At 46.4% G+C, this 13,178-nt stretch overlaps 1 long non-coding RNA gene across 1 annotated transcript; it reads left to right on the top strand.

Annotated features, from left to right (window-relative positions):
* Positions 1–7,297: 7,297 nt before the first annotated feature.
* On the top strand, positions 7,298–12,488 carry LOC310757687. Its single transcript, XR_014545412.1, has 3 exons — positions 7,298–7,522; positions 9,503–9,606; positions 12,277–12,488. It is a non-coding gene; the product is annotated as an uncharacterized lncRNA (long non-coding RNA).
* The last annotated feature ends 690 nt before the right edge of the window (positions 12,489–13,178 follow it).

The raw sequence follows: 13,178 nt of genomic DNA, 5'->3' as shown, positions 1-13,178 counted from the left end.
CTGCCATGACATGGTGGTTTGAACACCAGCATGTAGCATGGACTGGCTGGATGCAGAGGCACCAGCTGGGGAACCCCCAAGAGAACCCCCAGGGGAAGAAGGCTCAGAGCCAGGGGATTGGCTGTGGGAAAATGATGAGTGGTCAGACGGAGAAGAGGAAGCAGACTGGGAGAGGAGATGGTGGAAGCTGAAGAGGCAACAGGGTTTAGTGAGCAGGAAGAGGCTGTGGCAGAGAGCAGTCCAGAATGAGAGGCAGAAGTGGAGTCTGGAGAGGAGTAGGGAAAGGAAACAGAGATGAGGCAGGCTGTTGAAGAATCCAGGGAGTCTCCCCCTCCTGCTGCAACCAGCTCACCTTCCTCCCTGGTCTCCCAGAACATGAAAAGGAATGAGGAGGACAAAACAATGAGAGACAAGGCAACAGAGCCTTCAGCTGCTGGGGAAGGAATCAAGAGAGGAACTTTAGAGAGTCATGGGAAGGCGGGGATCTTCAGTCCTCTCAGCTGCCTCATTGGGGCAAGACATACTGCGAAGAGTTGCTGGGAGCACTAGGCCTGCACTGTTTTGGTTTCTTTGACTTCACTGACATTGTTGGTTTTATTGTTGACCTATTCCCCACAACTTCAGTTAAAGACAACGTGGAGAAAAATAGTTCTAACCTCTCCTTCTAACAGAAGAAACAGGGGGCAAAGTCACAACACAGAGACAGAAAGGAAAGGAGATCAGCTGCAGTCCAGGGCATCGAAAATCTGCCTAGCTCTCGCTTTTTATCTGTCTTGTTCAAATACTCAAGAGTGAATGGTATTCTCCCCCCTAGGAAGCAAGCGATTGTCTGAGCACGCCTTAGGAATGGCTTTTGGAGCCTTGATGTCAGCTGTGACTTCCCCTTATTTTTGTTCTCTCTTTCTTGGCGCCACCCCTGCCTCCATAGCTTTCTAGATTGCTCTGAAGACAGAGCCACTGTGCAAGCAAAGGACCTTGTGCTTTGCTTGGGAACATGTGGAGATGCAGACTGGTCCTTATCCCTCGAGATTAGCAAAGGCTGTTGCAGATGGTAAGATACGGTGCTACCCCCAAACCTCGCCTGCCCTTGTGCTGCTTGCAGCCCACACAATCAGCTTTACATCCTGCCGGGCTGCACACCATCTGACTCTAGCTAGTTCAAGAGCATTAGGGCACTTTAATTAATAATAAAAAAAGGATCAAGGTTTTTCCCCCAGTGAAAAGGTTTAATTAGCCTCCTCTGGTGACATGAAAGCACATAACGTGCCGTGGGTTAGAACAGCAGCAACTCAAGAAGCAGGCATGGAAAATTCCTCTTAGCTTTGCTATTCCCTCTCCTGCATTCACCACGGCAGGATACATACCCTCTCCAGTGACAACTGCAGCGTTGAGAGGGAAACGTACAATTTTATTTTTTTAATGGGGCCAACTTCTGCTGCCATGGAGCATGCATGTTTTTTCAGTGGCCTGACACACAAAATTGTTCGCAGAGCATCAAGAACGACGAGTGAGCCAGTGTGGTGCAGCTGTTAAGGTATCAGGCTAGGACTTGGGAGACTGGGGTTCGAATCCCCACTCAGCTATGAAGCTCTCCCTGGGTGACCTTGGGCCAGTCACTGCCTCTCAGCCTAACCTACTTCACAGGGTTGTTGTGGGGATTAAATGGGGGGGGGGACACACACATTAGCACCACCTTCAAGCTCAGTGGAGAAAAAGGTGGGATATAAATACAGCAAATAAATAATAAAACTTCTTCTTTTGAATAATATTTTGACTCCAGTGAGTCATTGGGCCTGATCAGTAACCTTTGCAGTCATACACAGATACACAGATACAGGTCTGTGGGTGTGGGTGTACACACACAGAGAGAAAAAACATTTAAGTGGTGTGCAGCAAATAAAGTTCATAGCAGACAAGAAATGTATAAAAGCAGAATATGTCATAACCCTCCCCCCTTTTATCTTCTGTCTCACACACATTCTATCAAATGAGATATTCAGATAAGGAGGTGCTCTTCATTCATTTAAGGTCAAGCTACACATAAATGCATAAAGAGGTGTTCTCATTGCACAGAACCCTTATACCCACACAGGAGTTTGGGTGCTGGAAAACCTTTACAGACAACCGTGGGCCATGTGCTATTGTTGAAGGAAGCTGATGCGATGTCAAGATCAGGGCACAAAGGCCTGTCCCACTCCCTAGTGAACATCACATGGTCTCTATGCACAAGTAACAATAGACTTCATGCGCACAAAGGTTCCTGCTTCAGTCGCAGAGATCAGCATACTGGGGAACATAGTGTAAGGTGGTAATTGCTGGGAGATGGGCTGGAAGCATAGATCTGTCAAAGCCGACAGGTTTACATAACCCAGACAATGTAGATTTAAGTGCATGCCGCCTAACTAGCCACCATTGCACACTCCATGAACAGGGACAGTGGAGACCAGCGACCGCATCGCAATCCTTGGCTGCCGAGAGATTCCCTGGCTCCTCTTCAGTCAGGGGACATAACAAATGAAGTCATAACAAAGGCAGTAACGAGCTCAGCTTTGGAAGCATTCAGAGACTGGCTGAATTAGTAGCCGAGACACAGGAAACATTCGTGCTCAGGGGAGGGAGAGTGGACACCAGAATCATTTAAGGTCTTGTGGCGCTCCTTGCTGAGCATGGCCTAGACTATCTGCTTGTGAACTGTCTCACAAAAACAGGCACAGCTTAATTCCTTGATATAAATCCAGAGATAGTGATGGACCCAGTGAATGGGCTAGAAGAGCTGTGTCCTCTGCCTCCTCCTTTCCTGCCTTGCTCTAGGAAGCAAATGAGGCCTTGTGGGCTGGGTAGAAAGGGACAGGGAGTTGTCAGGCATGTCCCACCGTTGCCTCCAAGTGCAGAGCTTAGGGCATTTAACATTACAAATATAAAAGATGTCCCAGTATTATAGAGTGTGTGTGTGTGTGTGTGTGTGTGTGAGAGAGAGAGAGAGAGAGAGAGAGAGAGAGAGAAGTGAGGGTGGGGGGAAGAGAGGACAGTTCTTCAGGAGACAAGTGATGAGAGGTATAGATGAGAATAGCTTGGTATCATAAGATTGTTGTTGTTGTTTTGTTGTTTAGTTGTGTCCAACTCTTCATGACCCCATGACCAGAGCACGCCAGGCACTCCTGTCTTCCACTGCCTCCTGCAGTTTGGCCAGACTCATGTTCGTAGATTCGAGAACACTGTCCAACCATCTCGTCCTCTGTCGTGCCCTCAATCTTTCCCAACACCAGGGTCTTTTCCAGGGAGTCTTCTCATCTCATGAGGTGGCCAAAGTATTGGAGCCTCAGCTTCAGGATCTGTCCTTCCAGTGAGCACTCAGGGCTCATTTCCTTAAGAATGGATAGGTTTGATCTTCTTGTGGTCCATGGGACTCTCATAAGATTAGCAGTTGATAAATAACCTTTCTCTTGCTCTCAAACTGGATCGTGGTAATTTCTGAGGAATAATCTACCTGATCAGTGGCTGATAAATAACATTTCTCTTCTTCTCAAACTGGATTATATGGTCATCTCTGAGGAATAATCTACCTCGGATGCAGTAGGCCACAAAAAAGAAACCTGTAGCAATTGTTTTCTTTGCCAGCCTTTTCTCTGCTCTTGGCTGCTGATGTGAGGAACCATCGCTCTGGCTCTTGGCTTGCCAGCTTAGCTGCCTCTCTTGTCGCTCCTATTTTACCATGCGCCAGATGTGCTGCCTTCTTCTCACTTGCTCACTTAAGCATGTAAATGGGTCAGTTCTCAGAAAAACTGGCACAGGAAGGGAGGCCCCTGTAAGTCACCACAGGTTGCCCTGCAGGAGCTGGCCAAGCATGAGACACATTCCTGGGAAGTTATTATGTTTTTTCCCATGAACTCAGCTCAGCTTTGATCACAAAATCACAGGCTGCTTGCCTGCGGACTCCTTGCAATACACCTCATGGCAAAAGTACAGGGAGCAGCGAGAGCTATTAAATTGCTGGAAATGTAAGGAAACTGAAGGTACTTTCTACCACCTTTGGTGGACGTGCCCAAGGATCAAGGCCTTCTGAGAAATGATCTATAATGAAATTAAGAAGGTACTTAAGTGTACATTTCATAAGAAACCAGAGGCCTTTCTCCTGGGCATGGTAGGCCAATTGGTGTCAAGGAAAGATAGGACGTTCTTTATGTATGCTACAACAGCAGCAAGAGTTCTTCTAGCAAAGTATTGGAAGACACAAGAACTACCCACACTGGAAGAGTGGCAGACGAAAGTGATTGATTATATGGGACTAGCTGAGATGACTGGCAGAATCCGTGACCAAGGGAAAGAGACGGTGGAAGAAGATTGGAAGAATTTTAAAGTTTATCTTAAGAACTGTTGTAAAATTAATGAGTGCTAAAATGTCATGGGTAATGTAAAACAGAATTGCAGTGATAAATAATTGGGTAAGAGGAAAAAGATTAGAAACTGAATTACAAGTACTGAAATTAGGGGTTGCTGGAAAAGTTTAAAACAGGGATGCAGAAAAGGGAGGTATGGGGAAGTCGTGGAAACAAGGTTCAAGAAAGAGAGGTTAAGAAATTATATGTGTTTACATGTTTGTTTGTTATGTGTCGTCGATTGTTAGTTGTATTGTGTTTTAATATATGTTGTAAAATCAATAAAAATCTATTATAAAAAAAAGAGAGCTATTAAATTGATGGTTCTGATTCTCAGGGTGTCCGTGCTGGTCAATTGTCATGGCATGCATTCTGTTAATACACCACTAACAGCTTTCACAGTGTGTATTTATTACCATATTATGTTGCAATTCATGCTTTACCTTCGGGGTTCTTCACACAAAAGTGGTGCCTAAAAATAGATTGCAACCATACCCCATTGCCCCTTCGCCTTGGCAAAATTATCAGGGCAAAGGTTGCACAAGTCATCCCTTCTCAGCCTTGTTCCTGCTCCCCCACTTATCAGGAGTTACAATGAGAACCGGTTCTGTGTCTTGCTTAATACAACTCAAAGCAGACCAGGAGGTTTGGCTGCTGTTCACAACTGCTGCTGCCACCATCAGATGGCCAGATTATCTGTCATGGCTGCTTTAGTAGAGGTTCCTGCATTGCAGGGGCTTGGCCTAGGTGACCCTTGGATCCTGTGCAACTTGACAAGTCTATGGAATAGCATAGAAGGCGGCAAGCCAAGCAAGGGGGAAACAGGGAGAGAAAGTCTTCCTAGCAGCTGCTCCCCTGATCTCCTTCAGCGGCTCTGTCCAATTCCCTTTGTTCCACAGAGGCCTTCTTGCCCTTGGCTGTTTCTGCTCCCTATTATGTGTCTTACAAACCCCAGCATTGTAGCTCAGCTCAGCCTGCGTCACTAGCGTGGGCAACTGGTATGTAGGGCCTGGGAAGAGCTATGCCACCTTGGTGGATGGTTGAGCACAGTGTTTTCCTCCTGCTCAGAGGAACACTGTCATTTTTATTTTTTACTCTGCCTGGAGAGTAAGTAGCCGACTTTTCTGCTGTAGCCGACTATTCTGCTGACCCAGTGAAGAGCAACAGAGCAGCCTGGAAGCCAGAAGGAGTGGCATTTGGCCAAGACGGGAAAGAGAAGGCACCAGCAAAATCTCTTTTTGGAGGAGTCGGTCCTGTTTGAAGCAGCTGAGCTGCAGGCAAGGAAGAGCCTGCCAAGCTTTCTTCCTGCCTCAGGATCCTCTCCAGGATTAGAAGCACACGTGAAAAATAAATAAACCGGCAGCCAATCCATGGAGGCAAAGCATTCTAGTGGCAACACAACAGAGCAGTGAACATACTTCTGCTTGTGAGAGGAATGCGGTAACCTCCACCTACAGTGGAATGATGCAGATTGCAAAGTCAGTCTAATACCTTAACAAAGGGGTGGATAACCATAGGCAACGGGGGCCAAATGCGGCCCTCCAGGCATCTGCATATGGCTCTTCCCACACCATGCTCCCCTCTGGTTCTGATTTGCACCCTGAGTGTTTGTGCTCAGCTGGAATGTGCCCTTGAACTCTGTGGGGTGTTCTAAGTAGGGTGCAGAAAACAGCCCACTGTGCAAAGGTAAAATGTACATTGCTCCCCCTACTTTTGCCTCTGGCCTTGCCCACTTGGCTCTCAGAAGATCACCTGGAAATGAATGCAGATAGAAGGGGGGGAATGGGGGGAGGGCAAGTGTTTCTAGATGCATCAGCCTTTATGGGGATTTTGAACATCTGACTCTGAAATGATGCGATCATATCATTCTATGCAGTTGCACCTGCCATTCCCTTCCTGCTGCTTTCAGTCCTTCCTCCCTTCCAATCTTTGTCTCCACCTTTCAATACCTTGTCTGCTCATTTTGCAATTTTGGATTATTGTCCCTTCTTGTCTTTTCTAAGAAATTTCCCACAAACACATCTCCAGTAGCCAAAAGCTTGGGTGGCAACCATGTTACTGAAAAAAGTAAAAAGTTGGCAGCCTGATCCTAGCCATGCTTAACTCTGCTGAATGGAAAAAGATATATTTCCAAGCAATTGGAAAGCAGAGCTCAAGGGTTGTTTTATTTGTTCATTTCTGTTTTCCAGCTGTCTATTCAATACATTGTATAACATAATTTTATGCACTCAATTATTTTACCTATGCTATGTAACAATTTTTTGATTGCACATAGCCAAGGGCACTATTCAACTCACTCATCCTATTAGTGCAAAAATTACCACTAGTGTTATGGAACTTTCCCCCCTCTCCTCCCCCAGGTGTGCCCTGTGAGCTCCCCAAATCTGCTTTGGGAGGTTGGGGGAACCCCTGGAACAGATTTAGGTAGGAGAAGAGGTGTGGAAGTCCCATTGCACTTAGGGGACCCTGACTTAGCACTATCTAGAATACAAGCCTGAATGGCTGAACACAAGGAAATGAGATGCCTGTGGCGGAGGAAGCAGAAACCCTAAGCCAGGGTAGTCAGTGCAGTATTCTCCATAAGCTGTGGACTATAACTCCCATCAGGCCCAGCCAGCATAGCCAGTGATCAGGGATGATGGGAGCTGAATCCCAAACATCTGGCGAGTGCCATGTTGGCTATCCCTGCCCTAAGTATATTTCATTAGATGAAGTCTTTCTGCCTGTAGAGTTTTCCCAGAACCTGCTCTTTTTATAGAACAGAAGCCTGTGCCAAAGAGTGACATGGAATCACGTACCGACTATTAGGGAGCGTGGAAGAAAATGCATCTAGTAGCCCTTGCCCGGAGAATATCTCTCTATCTCTCTATATATCTCCTTTAGTGGCTATAAAGAGTGCATGTCAGAACACAAAACACACACCCTCCCCAGAGCCTACAAGTAACTGGCTGCCTTGTTCTGTTATTCAACAGTTCTGGTTGAAAGGTTGCAAACACAGCACACCCTTCCCTGAGGACCAGAGACTGTGGCAGAGGGCCAGATGCCTTATCTCTAATACAACTGATGCAAAGTAAGAGGCCAGGGAAAGAAGGCCTGCTGGAAAGAAGGCCCGCTGTGACCTGCCATATTTGCTCTCTTCATTTAAGGTGACTGGTGCTACCCTTTAGTAGATGTCCGTCTCTCTGTATTTGGAGAGTTCCAGGGGGCGAAAAGGTCCCACAGTAGCTTGGGAGATGGGAATGGCCTGCTCACTTCCTGCTGGGACACTCCTTGCCAGTGAAAGAGGAAATGTTCCTCTCCCATTGCATAATCTTTTGCTGCAATTTTTCTGCTGTTTCTCCAGTCTATGTGAAATCAAATGCTAGGGAAATAGGAGGCTCCCATATATTGGCAGGGATGGGGGGTGCAGGGGGCAGGAATCGATGCAGTCTGCATTTAAAGGTGACCATATGAAATTTTCAGTTTCCAAAACAATATGAGAAGTGGAAGAAAGCCATCTTTTGAAATGTCCACCTCTCTGAATTTTGCAATGGAATTCTCCGGCTAAGTAACGTATACAAAAATGCAGTTACTTGGGTAATGTGACCATTAAAATGCATATATTAGTGGGGAGGGAGTGTGCATATTAGGCAAAATTGCAAAAAAGCATATATATTAGGAGGAATTCACACTAAACTGCTAATGAATTTTCATGAGGACCTTTTTTTAAATGAAAACTTATGGAAATGTGGAAAACTACAGATGGGAAAAGTGAGAAACTGAGAAAAATGGACATTGGCTGATTCACCCATCATTAATCACTGGTTCATTTAGTCATGTTCCCTCCCCAAGTGTATATTTTTTGAGGGGGGTGGCAATCATGGGAAGATACCCTTGGGAAAGAGACCTGTCAAAGTTCAGATAAATAGTTCCAGAGGCTATTGTGGTAAGTGGTTTTGTTTGTCATAAAAAATGGGGAAAGTCTGGGGGTGCAGTTCTCCACCTCACCTTCCCAGAAGCACCCTCTGTGAAGCACAAAGAGCTAATTGCCTGTTTTGTGGGGGAAGCCGCCCCAATAGTCTAATTTCATCGCTTGTGCCCTGCTTTCACAGCCGAAAAGTCCGGAGGAGAATGATGACTCACAGGAAGAACACATTTGTTATTCCTTCCCCAAAGCACAGTGATTTGAGGGCACAGGGGAAATCATTCACCGTGATGGAAAAGCTAGACCTGCCCATCAAAACAAGAGATTTCCCTGCCTCTCCACCCTCTCCCCTTTCAAGCTCCGGTTGTTTCCCAAGTCAGCTTGATTTCATTTCCCAGAAATAAGAAGGCAGCCAGGCTGGGGGAGAAGCTTGCATGTTTAACTTATATGGGGGAAGTGAAGCAACAGTTCTACTCGGAAGGCTGAAAATTCCCTGGTCCACCTCGACACACCTTGCTAGCAGTGCAATCCAACTCAGGAACGTGAGAGACTGCATCTGATCTGGCCCATTGTTTGGGTTGCATGCAGAGCTGATGCACACCCCTAGCATTTCCATCAGGGAAACAGCACACAGAGAAGGCGGAGGCCTCCCTTTCCTGGGGCTGTAGTCCTGATTCAGTCCTACCCACCCACCCATCCCAGGCTGCTTTCAAAAAAGAAAATAGGCAGGAGGTCTGGCCCTTTGAATAAATAGAGAAATATTCACTCCTATAGTTCATACAGGCACTGCCAGCTCCTGCCAGTGCATTTAACTGGCCACAATGGTCAGAGGCAGATAATAGCTGAAGGTGTAAGAGCACGCCAGGCTCTTTTTGTCTCTGAATGTTCTTGCTTTCCTGGCAAGACAATTTTCCTAGCCTCCTTTCTTCCCCAATGTAGTTCTTGTTTTGCCTCATGCAGCCATCAGCATCTTTGTTCCACGATCTTGATGTACTGATTCTCAGTAATGGCAAGAGAAAACTGGTGCTGTGCCAAAAATTTCTTCTGCTTTTCCCCCTCCATCAACCAATAGGAAAAGCAATGGCCTTCAATTCTGGTGAAATTTTCATGGATGCATGCAGTGTTTTTGTTCCCTTTACCTTACATTCAGGGTATCCAGGCTGTTTTATTTTATTCTGCAAATCATCTCTCCCGTGCTAACTCTGCCCATGGGATTTTTCAGATCAGAAAGCGTGGGCAGCTATGGAGGCTGCAGAGTGCTAAAGAAATGTTTCACAGAAAGAAGAGGAAGAAGACGGAACATACCCCCCTTGGCAACTTGATAAGGTAACCTCAGTACCTTACCACACCTATGGAAACTCTGAAGAAATTGCCTGTAAATAAATATAAGTCATGATCTGGAATACTCTGCTGTTGTCAACGGCCCTGTCCTAATGTGACACCCTCTGGAGGCAGCCAATAGGGGGAGAGAGAGACATGGAGGGGGCATGTCTGGGCTGCATAGTCACCTCATTCAAAATCAAGTTATTTATGAGTCAGGTCTTATGGCAAGAGCTTAAATGTTGCCATCACAAAAGATGCATTGAGTTCTGTTGTACTAGCCTGACCGCCTACGACTGCTCTGTGCTCAGTTATATGTGATATAAAGATAAGGCCTGGTGAGGGGAGCAATATCTCAGAGCTTGCAAGGTCATCGGGAATGAAAGCTGAATTGTGAAGCTTTCTGAAGGAGTACAGTGAGAGAGTGCCTGTCCCTTCTAAAGACCACCTCTCTGTCGCCTCCCAGCCCCCTGTGCTGTGATGGCTAAAATTTCACATACCAGGAAAAATCCTACAATATGATTCTAAGAATTCTGCTCAAGGATCAAATGTTTAAAAGCCAGCTAGCTTCAGCTGCATCCTGAGGGCCCCAGCCCAGAGGAGGAGTTAGGGGAGCATGGCTGGTTCAGTTGCACTGGGCACAGAGCCTTGGGGATGCCGTCACTATGGACAAACAGTGGCATACAAATTTAATAAATAATAATAACTATAATGTAGAATGGAAGGCGAGAGGGGTATGTGGGGGGGGGGGGGTGAATTTTGGCATTGCATGGTGCTGCTGACATCTGAGACCCCAAGATCCACCACTGCCCAGTTTCTCCGTCATGTTCTGGTTTCAAAGCTATTTCCGTCACCGTACGTGCACCTCTATGGACTACTATAAGAAGCATCCCTGGGGACGCGCTGCAGCTCACTGGTACAGCAGCTGCCTTGCATGCAGAAGGTCCCATGTTGAGGCTCCAGCATCTCTAGGAAGGGCTAGGAGAGACTCCCATCAAAATCCCTGGAGAGCTGATGGCCAACTAGTGTAGACAATCCTCTGCTATGTTCCTGTTTTCTCCAGATAACTCCACTCAGGGTCCCCATCGCTCTGGCCTTCATGAGGCTCCGCAGGCCTCCACAATCACAGTGATGTCCTCCTCTCTCTAACTTGACTTGAATGGACAGTGATGGTCCAGGCTGTCACTTTTGGCTTCATGTGCAGTGATAGCCTTGCCGTTGTGTTTCTTGTAGAGTGTCCGTGTGTCCTCCTTTACAGAGGACAATCTTTATTCTGAAGGGCTTCCAGGAAGCAAACGCTCTGTCCTCCATTTGAAGGCCTCTCTGATCCAAGTCTGGTTTAACGATCAAGAACCTCAAAAAGGGAGAATGGAGGTCCCGAATTTGTTCATCAGCAGTTAGCAACACCTGCACATTAGAATGAGCCAACACACAAGTCAGCAAGTCACACTCTTCACCACTATGGTGAGATGTAGCACTATTTAAATGCCAGTAAACATTCCGAAATTCCATACACATAAATTAGCAGGTTCAAATCAGTAACTACTTTGGTCCTGGTTTTTGGTAATGTATTTCTCTTTTCGGTTGATGCATAAATGGTCACCTTAGCTGCCGGGTGAGCTGAGGTTGATGGGAAAGTGATGGGAAGCATATTTTGCAAGCAACAGACGCTGTGATGGGTGGTGTTATGGCTGGAGGAGGCTCTTTAAAACAGCACAGAAAGGAGGACAAAGCAGAGATCAGGGCTAATAAGCAGCTGGCTGAAGCCGACTCCCCTGAAAGGAATAGAAATAAGCCTTATGTAACTGGATCTCTGTAATCCGCCTCTCTGTTGGGTTTTGCCTTGGACACTTTGTGAAGCTCAAGGAGGTCTTAAAGTATCTGACAATAAGACAGCATTTAAACACAGCCCAGTGTCCAGCCAGGTGACTACACAGAGACAAGAATAACCTGGTGAGGGCAGGAAGGAGCCATTTGTTGGTTTAATGCAATAGACGGGGGGGGGGGTATATCTCTTATTCCTCCATCCATCCTCCCTTCTTGACATGGCACTAAAGGGGCTTTGAGATTTAGGCCTGAGATGCAATTATGCAGGATAATCCTTTGCTGCCACAGAGATGTAAGGTTCTAAAAAGAAAGGCCTTTCTTTAAATTAAGAGGTACTTGATCCTGTGCAATGACAAGTTGTGTTCCCGAAACTCAAAATATCTGACCCTGCTGTTATAACTGGTGTCAGCATCATTGCATCAGACTTCTGAAGAAGAATGTGGAGGGACTGATTGAACGAGATCTCCAGGTAGGTTGTGGACATGGGCTAGGAGGTTCCTGTGGTTGTGGGGTGGGGGGCTCTAGCAACTAGGATGGAAGAGAAAATCATTCCGTTTGCATTTCTACGTGACCCTATCCAATCTGCACTTCCCAGACAAAGATGTGAATTGAAACATAGTCATCCTTTAACATTTGTACTTCACCCAAAATTTGCAATGCAGTTCTCCAGCTAAAACATGCATGGAAAAATGTACATACCAGGTGAAAGAGTGAGCAAAAATGTGTATATTCGTGAAAGGTATGTACAAAAGGCATTATATTAGGAGAAATTGCTTGCAAAATGCATGCCTTAGGCATATTTGTGTGCAAAAATGCGTATCCTAGAAGACTTTTATTTATTTTTTGCAGAAATCATAGAGTTGGAAGGGACCTTGAGGATTCTAGTCCAACCCCCTGCAATGCAGGAATATCCAGGTGTCCCATACTGCTTGCCCTGTGGAACACCCTCCCACCAGATGTCAAAGAGAACAACAACTACCAGACTATTAGAAGACATCTGAAGGCAGCCCTGTTTAGGGAAGCTTTTAATGTTTGATGCATTATTGTATTTTAATATTTTGTTGGAATTTTGTTGGGTGGGGAACAGCACAGAAAGATTTGCCCATCCCTCCCAGTAACCTGCAAGGCTGCTAACTTCACTCATGATGGTCAAAAGCAAAGTAAATGATTTAGTATGTGCAAACATATGCAAGTTGTTGCTTACAGCTTTCGTAATTCAGTTTCCCTTGATGCTGAATCAACACCTTTCTCTAATCACAGAGTAGGCACTCCAGGAGAGGGATAAACACACGATGGAGAGGGGACAGAAAGGGCTGAGGAGGTTTGGAAACTGACACGAGGCGGAGGAGCACAGCAGTTTCGCTCTTTGGCAACGGGAGGGGGAGAAACAAAGCGCAGAGCTGCGCCGGCTCGTGGCTTTCCTGGCAGCGGCACGTGAGGCAAGAGCTGCTCCAGCTGTAGGAAACAGAAACTGCAGCCTCTGCAGCTGCTGGCTTGTGAGCAACTCTCCTTCCCCGCAGTCTCTCTCAGATGGAGGAGAATCTTCCCCCAGCAGCTCAGTAGGAAAACAAAACAGAAAACGCAAAGGTCTCTTTCTCTTTGCAACATAACAATGTAGATGTAACCTGGATTTCCTTTCCCTTTGTGCCACAGGAGGGAGACAGACCACGAAGGACCATGGAAGAATGATTTCCCTTGAGGCCAGACCACCCACGGCCCATCTTCACCCCCCCCATCCCCGAGCATCAGAA

The sequence above is a fragment of the Podarcis filfolensis genome (genome assembly GCF_964270895.1).
Source record: "Podarcis filfolensis genome assembly, chromosome: 2".
Lineage (NCBI taxonomy): Eukaryota > Metazoa > Chordata > Lepidosauria > Squamata > Lacertidae > Podarcis > Podarcis filfolensis.
Note: the sequence above shows the minus strand (reverse complement) of the source record. Positions and strands in the feature narration are given on the sequence as shown.